Here is an 8,403-nt window from a genome sequence, read left to right as displayed (position 1 = left end):
GGAGGAAGAAACCTCGCAACTTTATACAACAAAATTTAAGACAATAAAACAAGCAGAGCAACCACAGTCCACATGTATCCTCCAAGCAACTTTTGCCAAACGTATGAAATAACTTATTTTTATTGTCTTGTAAATAACTTTTAAGGGTAGCTATTTAATCAGTATTTTTTATCAAATACACCAATTTCATGTTTATTGTCAGTTTAAGCACGGCTATCTAAACATGTATAACAATCGTATACATCAAATTATATTGAGCTCTTAAATGTGGTTCTTAATATTCGGTACTTTTCAGCTACTTTCAATCAATTAAATCAAATAGGCAGAGCGGCATGAAATGAAATGAAAATTTTGGAAACTTTTGTTGAACTATTTATAAATGATAATCATTCCTTTAATTAGTTATGTCCCAGGTGCAAGTTAGGTTGGTCAAAAGATAGAAAGGAACCTCTCTACTATCCTATGTTATTTACTATTACTATTCGTTATACTATTGGCTCAAAAGAATTGATCTGTTCTACTATTAGTCAGAAAAACTCTCTAGTTAATGGAGGTGCCATGTGGAGGCTATTTAAGCCATTCAGGGTAATTAGAACGGATTTGGAAGAACAGTTCTCAGTTTGAAGCTTGAAATTTGAAAGGTTTGACCAAGTTTTGACTTGTTTGTATATGATCTTAGATTGGAATTTTCATGATTTGGTTAGCTCTGTTAGGTGATTTGAGGCTTAGGAGCGTGATCGGAATGTGTTTTGGAGGTCCGGAGTAGATTTAGGCTTGAATTGGCGAAATTAAGTTTTTGGCATTTTCCGATTGATAGGCGAGATTTTGATATAGGGGTCGGAATAGAATTCCGGAAGTTGCAGTAGCTCCGTCATATCATTTGGGATGTGTGTGCAAAATTTCAGTTCATTTGGACGTGGTTTGGTTGGGTTTTTTTATCAAAAGCGTAATTTAGAAGATTTTGGAATTCTTAGGCTTGAATCCGATGCGAATTTGGTGTTTTGATGTTGTTTTGAGCCTTCCGAAGGTTGGAACAAGTTTGAATGATGTTATGGGATATGTTGGCATGCTTGGTTCAGGTCCCGGGGGCCTCGGGTGAGTTTCGGGTGGTTAAACGGACCAATTACATGCTTGAAAAATTGCAGATTTGGCTTCAGTTCTGTTGCAGACTTTTGCTCTCTGCGATCGCGTAGTAGGGTTCGCGATCGCGTAGGTCTATTAAGGATAGCTGGGAAATTTGTCTTATGCGATCGCCAATTTGGGTTTGTGATCACAAAAGTCTGTGGTTATGGCTATCGCGACCGCTTGGTTAGGGTCGCGATCGCGAAGAAGGATTTGAAGCAATCGTGAGGTGAAGGATTTTCTCTATGCGATCGCATAGTGAGGGCCGCGTTCGCGATAGTTGATGAGTTGTTGTTTGCGATCACGTGTTTTGTTCCGCGATCGGGTAAGGTAAGTTGAGGGGCGGTTCATTTTTGTGCTTCGCGAACGCGAGGCAATTTCTGCGATCGCGATTAAGGAATTTTAAGTGCTGGGCAGAATGTTTTAAAAGCTCATTTCCGCGATTTTGAGGCTAAGTTCCTCCACTTTTGGGCTATTTTGAAGCTTCTTGAAGGGAATTGAAGAGAGAATAAAGAGGGAACACTTGGAGGTAAGATTTTTGGACTTTATACTCGTTTTTTATGTAAATTCTACCTAATTAATCATGGAATTTAAGCCTAGTATTGAAGAACTAGGGCTTGTAATTGGAGACCTAGAATTTGGGATTTGAGGGGCCATTTGAGGTCCCATTTTGATGTTCTTGATATGTATAGACTCAGGAGAGAATGAGGATTTTATTGATGTGATTTTTATCGTATTCCGAGACGCGGGCCCGGGGGCTGGGTTTGAGCAATTTCGGGATTTTTGATGCAAATTGTATATTTTTGAGTGGGCTTTGTTCCCTTAGCATATTTTATTGATTATGTACTAATTGTGGCTAGATTTGGAGCATCCAGAGGTTGATTCGTGAGGGCAAAGGCATCCCGGGCTAGAGTTTGGACCGGATCAAGGTGAGTAATGACTTTAAATGTTGAAAAATTGCAGATTTGGCTTCAGTTCTGTTGCAGACTTTTGCTCTCTGCGATCGCGTAGTAGGGTTCGCGATCGCGTAGGTCTATTAAGGATAGCTGGGAAATTTGTCTTATGCGATCGCCAATTTGGGTTTGTGATCACAAAAGTCTGTGGTTATGGCTATCGCGACCGCTTGGTTAGGGTCGCATTCGCGAAGAAGGATTTGAAGCGGTCGTGAGGTGAAGGATTTTCTCTACGCGATCGCATAGTGAGGGCCGCGTTTGCGATAGGTTAAGAGTTATTGTTTGCGATCGCGTGTTTTGTTCCGCGATCGCGTAAGGTAAGTTGAGGGGCAGTTCATTTTTGTGCTTCGCGATCGCGAGGCAATTCCCGCAATCGCGATTAAGGAATTTTAAGTGCTGGGCAGAATGTTTTAAAAGCTCATTTCCGTGATTTTGAGGCTAAGTTCCTCCATTTTTGGGCAATTTTGAAGCTTCTTGAAGGGAATTGAAGAGAGAATCAAGAGGGAACACTTGGAGGTAAGATTTATGGACTTTATACTCGTTTCTTATGTGAATTCTACCTAATTAATCATGGAATTTAAGTCTAGTATTGAAGAACTAGGGCTTGTAATTGGAGACCTAGAATTTGGGATTTAAGGGGCCATTTGAGGTCCGATTTTGATGTTCTTGATATGTATAGACTCACGAGAGAATGATGATTTTATTGATTCAATTTTTATCGAATTCCGAGACGGGAGCCCGGGGGCTGGGTTTGAGCAATTTCAGGATTTTTTATGCAAATTGGATATTTTTGAGTGGGATTTGTTCCCTTAGCATATTTTATTGATTATGTACTGATTGTGGCTAGATTTGGAGCATCCAGAGGTTGATTCGTGAGGGCAAAGGCATCCCGGGCTAGAGTTTGGACCGGATCGAGGTGAGTAATGACGTTAAATGTAGTCCTGAGGGTATGAAACCCCGGATTGCACATCGTGGTGCTATATTGAGGTGATGCACACGCTAGATGACGAGCGTGGGGTCGTGAACTATTGGGGATTGTGACTTCGTCCATCCCAAATGATTGTTTTACCGCGTAATTGATTGAAAACTATTTGCTATCACTATGTTCTGGGCTGAATGCCATATTTGGGCCTTATGCCAGCTACTTGGACCCTTAGGGGATTTTTACTGATATTTCCTCACTATTTGACTTTATTCTTGTACTCAGTCATGTTATACCACTGTTTTCATAGCACAGTCATGCTTACTCTGTTTAAATACATTAAATGATATAATTAAATGATAATTGGGTTGAGCATCATGTTTTACTGGTGCCTGAGTGGCTTATGAGATTCTGACTGAATAAGGCCGAGGGCCTGTGTGTGTGAGGGTACGCTGATTTATGATTTTGAGGTCGAGGGCCTGAGATATTGTACGCCACGAGGTGGCTTGTTGATTATGAGGCCGAGGGCGTGAGATTTGTATCCCACGATGTGGCTTGTGATTGATATGAGGCCGAGCCTATTGATTATGTCACGAGATGGCTTGTTATTGCGCTTGGGCTGCAAGGGGCCCCCCCAGGAGTCTGTACACCCCCAGTGAGCACGAGTACCCAGTGTGATGATTCTGTTTATTATGTGATGCCGAGGGCCGGATTGATTATGCCACGAGATGGCTTGTTATTGCGCTTGGGCCGTAAGGGGCCCCTCCAGGATTCTGTACACCATAGTGAGCGCGGGTACCCATTGTTATATGAGATTTAGCCCGAGGGGCTGGTATTGTTCCATGTGTTTGCCCGAGGGGCTGGTATTGTTCCATGTGTTTCCCGAGGGGATGTTTCTGTTGGTATTGTGTCCGAGGGGCTGAATTTGTTGATATTGTGCCCGAGGGGCGGTTCTTATGTGTTATCTTTTCTAGTTGCATGTCATTTACTAGCTTGACTGTTAAAATGGCATTTTGAAGAAGCTTACATTGAACTAAAGTGAATTTACATATTTTCACTATTTCATTGCTTTTACTGGCTTTTACTGCTTCTTTATAGCCTGTTGATGTGCCTTTACGCGATTTCTTGTTACTTAGTCTGCATTTATTATTATTATTATTCACTGAGTTGGAAGTACTCACTTTACTCCGTGCACCTTGTGTGCAGCTTTAAGTATTTCTGAACCCGATAGCGGGTCATCGGAGTTTAGCAAGGTAGTTGCCTGACATTCGCAGCACAGCTTTTCTCCCTCCAGATTTCATTAGACTGTATTTAGTGCATTTTCAGAATTTTCCGTTGTATTTAGACCTTAGTAGATGCTCGTGACTTGTGACACCCTGATGTCGGGCTATGTCTATTCCGCAATAGTATTATCTACCTTATTTTGGGATTTATTATTATGATTTAGACTTAGTTCTATTATTTAATTGCTTAAGAATGAAGAGGGAGTGTGTCGGCTGGCCTTGTCTTCACGCGCCATCACGGCCGGGTCTGGGTTTAGGGTCGTGACATTACAGGCCAATGAATGAATTACATAAGTAAAAATAGAAAATCAAGAAGCTATTCTATAAGGAGCCTTCAATTAGGCCCGAGTTTCCCAAAGCCTCCAATGATCTCATAAACCTCAATTCCATAGATAAATCAGAGTCTAGGTGCATCAAAGTTCCCTAAGGACCTCAAGAACCCCGGCAATGCTTACACATAGACTTAGCAACCAAGAATTAAACTAGTGCAGTGTGGAAAGGCTAGCCTCAGTATGTCAGAGTTCAGAGGGCTCTCAAGAGGATCCCAAGGCAGTACATATACTAGAGGTGGCAGAACTTATTGACTAAGAGTAAAGTGGAAGTGCAGGACACAAGTTGAAAAGGGTTATTAAAGCCTGTATTGGAAAGTCTGTTTTGATAGCAATTAGTAAAGCAACAAGGATTGTTTGAAAAGAGGTTGGAGGAGTAAACAAAATACCTTAAGAAAAGATCACACACCGCTAGTTTACAGAATTCAACAGTCATACAGGGGTCAAGGGGTTGGGGATACATAGACATTTGGCTGCACAACCCAGCAAAGATCTTAAGATTGGTTTGGACATGCTCAGAGATAGTTGACTCTGGCATAATCACACACCAGTCAGGAGAAATACAAACACATAGAAGGGGTGATAAGGATTTGGGGATTCATAGAATGGTAAGCACACAAGAAGTAAAGACAACTGTCAAGGCATGCTTTGAAGCATATAAGGGAATACATTGATCTAAAGGGAAGGGCAGACATAGTAGCATGCAGATAATGTAACTTAACTACAAATTTTACAACAAAACCACAAGTAGAAGCAAGCTAGAAATAAAAGAAACTGAAACAATAAGAGAAACATATTGTTGCTAGAGCTTTAAATCAAAACCAGGACATACCAGTGAAGGTAGAAGTAAGCAGAATGAAAGAACCAAAGAGCACAGATGATTAGCCTCGGCTTGCAGCCGGCTAATAGTAGCAAGTAGCACAAGAGAGAGGGAGAGAAGAGATATTTTGTAAGAGGAGTAGTTTTTGAAAACCAAGTGTTACCTGTTAATGAAAGACTTAGGGTATTTATAGTTTTAAAAATAGGCAGAAAATAAGGTAACAAGTAAAGGTTTAGCACAATTATAGAAGTAATCACAATTAGAATCTAATTAATACAAGTACTCCCCTTTAATCAAGGAATCACATCTTAAACGGATACCAACAGGGATAATCAAGGAAAGAAAATCAGTTGAGGAAGACTGCTTTTTACCATATAAAGGATAGTAAAAGTATAGAGCATATGACTGAGTCTAAGTACAGAATATACCAATTAAGGAAAGGATTCAGTACCACAGGAAATAAGGAAACGGAATCTGTCAATTTAAACAGACGAGTAGAACTTTAGGGTTTTGAAAGAAAATCTTGCAATCAACCCATGAATTAAGGATATCAAAATCAATCAAAAGGGAGTCATGACTCTGCACTTCAACATATAAATAAAGAAAAGCGAACGGGCGTAGCAAACAGGCAAGGTCAGCCAAATAGACAGAAAGAAGCAAGATATGAGAAAACACGATCAGATAGAAGTGACATAAGCAGTCTAAAGACTCAGTAGAAAACCCATTCGAAGCATGGTAACCAACAGAAACTTAAGAAAATCAAGTAGTCATGCTAACACACAGCACAAAAGCAAAGAAAGGTCTTAAAAGTTAGGGATTTTAACTGAGTCGAGTTAAAAATATTAGGAACATAGGATCAGTCCAAATAAGTAATGAAAGAGGTTAAATCATAAAGAAAATCGATTAAAACAAGCGTAGAAGGAACTCCGAGAAACTGCTAATTTTTAAAGAAGAAAAAATGGTTTAAAAATTGAGCATCTTTCAGAAGAAGTTCGAGAATAGTACAAATCATAGGAAGAAACAGACTTAAACCATTAAAAATGACACAGATCTAAGAGATTCAAACGAGAGTTAGGGTTTGAAAAGGAAACCCAAATAAAAACGAGAGAACCTGTTGCAAAACTCCATAAATCGTAACATATATGGTGCGATTTTGCCCAATATCACGCCAGAGATTCCACGAATGATAGAAACAGAAACCCTAGGTCCAAACTGGCATGGCCCAGGACCCTTTAAGGTCTCAGAGATGATGAGCAAGGCGATGAGAGACCCATTAGGGGCTTGGGGTTGAAAGGTAGTCGCCGGAGAAGGCCGGAGAAGAAGGTCGACAGTTGAAAGCTAGGGTTAGGTTGAGAGTGTTTGAGAGCAGAGAGCATTTCAGGGCGGCTGGGTTTTGGAAATGAGTAGGGTTAGGGGGTCGTTTAGGAATTGAAAAGGAAAGGGCGTGTGTGGACCGTTGATCTGGGATCAACGGTCAGGAGTCAACCGGGTAGGTGGGTTCCGGATTTGGGTAAGGGTTTATAGGGTCTGTGTCGGGTTATTTAATAGGAAATTGGGTCCAATTTGGGCTACAATTGAAAGCCAAATTTGGCTATGATTTAAATAGCCAATTTTTCCTATTTTAATTCATAATAAATAGTAGGTAATTCCTGGAAAATAATTTAAGGTGCCAAAATAATTTAAAATACACGATTAATATTTTAAGAATATAGGGACCAATTTTATGCATATAAAATATATTTATTTCTTAAAATGGGCTAACATTGCAATTATATGCAATTTAGCTTAAAAAAATACTAAATGTAATTACAAAAATATATAAAAAATATGTTAAGGTTTTATTTTTTTGAATATCCTCCTTCCTTGGATTAGTACTGGTATGGTTGATGCTAAACATAAAATAGATAGTAGTAGCTTCATTCCCACACGTCTGTTAGGGTAGCCTAAGAACTGTCCAAAATGAAGATTCATTCAAAGATTTCGAGAAATTGCAAAAATTTCGCCTTTCTTTCAGTTATTCTTTTCCCCCTTCCTAGTCTATTAATAACAAAACGGATTTTTCCAATGTATAAAATAAAAATTCCAATGGCTTTGGCTACTCTAACCTTCTCGACCACGATTTTTTCTTTTTTTTTAGGTATTTCATTGCGAAATAAGAAAGAAATAAAAAATTATATTTTCCTAGGTACCAAAAATCTAGTAAATAAAAGAAATCAAAAAATAAATAGTGGGTTCCTTCGTTTCTATGGTTACTTCTTAAACGGTGAGGTCTTCTCTATACACCGGAGCCTTTACTTTATACATTAATTTAATATTTAATCAACTAATTGATGTTATTGGGAACTTGTATAGTTCACACTCTTTGACTCTACCCATGATTTATCCAGTAATAGGTCTTTCACAATCAGATCTACCTATACAGTAATGGTATTTAACTATGAAAGTTTGCTGCGTAGCTGACCCTCTTAGTCCGTTCTTGCCAGAGTAGGAGCCTGCCTAATCTTCATGTTTTATGCTTTTTAAATAAGATTTCCTCCGCTTAATGGATAACCATTTGTTACCAATGGAGAATTTCTTATCATCTTAAATTCAGGTGATTGGATTTACACCAACGGAAACCATAAACTTCATACACAATAGAGGGATATGATAGAGTTTTTTTTTAATAATGAATGGAGTTCCTTCTTCCATCCTATCCCATTCACCGGTACTGATCATTGATACTGTAAAAGTCGTTTTCTTGCTTTTGTGCCAGCTCATGATCTAAACGAGTCGCACATACACCCTAGTACATGTTCCTCGACGCTGAGATAGCGAGTCATGTGCCATGTGTGAGGTGAGTTCCTGTATAATCCATGTTATTGCATTTGAGTCTAGAACTTGCCCCGGATGTGAATTGAAGCGAAATCTTAGGTGTTGCTCGGTTTGAAAAGTGATGTTAGGCTTTCTTTGATTCCTTTGAGTTTTGTTGCTT

The sequence above is a fragment of the Nicotiana attenuata genome, chromosome 10, assembly GCF_001879085.1.
Source record: "Nicotiana attenuata strain UT chromosome 10, NIATTr2, whole genome shotgun sequence".
NCBI classification, from domain to species: Eukaryota; Viridiplantae; Streptophyta; class Magnoliopsida; order Solanales; family Solanaceae; genus Nicotiana; species Nicotiana attenuata.
The sequence above is the reverse complement of the archived record's forward strand: the minus strand, read 5'-3'. Positions refer to the sequence as shown.